We start from the raw sequence: 928 nt of genomic DNA on the forward strand, positions 1-928 counted from the left end.
CGGTGTTGGCAAACTTGCTAGAAACTCTTGTGACTCTAATTCATCATCACTAGATCCAAGTACCGCATTAATCCAAGCTTCTTGTTTGGAACTTAACTTTGGCAAATTATCATTTCTCCTTTCGGCGTTGACCCAATCTCTAAATAAAACTGATATTTCTAAACTGTCTTCCACCAATGAATGTCAGCCTCTGATGCAACTGATGAAGCTTGAATAGCTAGAACATCACGAACCATTTTGCTTAAAATTGGAAATGCAACGCTCCGCCTCCTCCACCATGCTAATAAATCTTCATTGCCATCTTCGTCTTCCACTGTTTCTAAAGATTGATTAAGATATTCTTCAAAATCATCACGGTTAGTAGAATTAAGACCAAGAAAATCTCGCATATAACTTGAAATTCGAGCTTTACTCTGAGGATTAGAAGTTTGACCAACTTCTTGAATATTTCCTGTAGTTCTATATTTTTCATACAAAATTTTTGCTTCTACTTTTATGCTACACTTACACATTTGACTAGTTGGATTTATTTCCGGTGAAATTTCTAAGGTATCATAAAAAGTGTCAACAAGTCCCTACACACCTCGTAATTTATAGTCAGGATGAAGTAAAGTAGCAGTTAAAAAAATTTGAGGAATAGGAAAAAAAAAAAAATTAAATTTTTCAATCATACCTTCAATTGCAACTCTAAATTTATCAATATTTTTGTATTTAGAAAATTGAATTGAAATAGCACAAATATTTATTAATACTGATGAAATAGTAGGATAATAAATTCCAGAAAACATGGTTGTAGCATCATAAAAAAGTCTTAAAAATTCTAATAGTTCATTAGTTTCTTCCCAATCTTCTTCACAAATTCTGTCTAATGGGTCAGCATTATGAGCATTAAACACCATTTGTATGGGTCTTCTATATTCGTAAGCAA

This window comes from Solanum tuberosum, unplaced genomic scaffold (genome assembly GCF_000226075.1).
Source record: "Solanum tuberosum cultivar DM 1-3 516 R44 unplaced genomic scaffold, SolTub_3.0 scf00294, whole genome shotgun sequence".
NCBI classification, from domain to species: domain Eukaryota; kingdom Viridiplantae; phylum Streptophyta; class Magnoliopsida; order Solanales; family Solanaceae; genus Solanum; species Solanum tuberosum.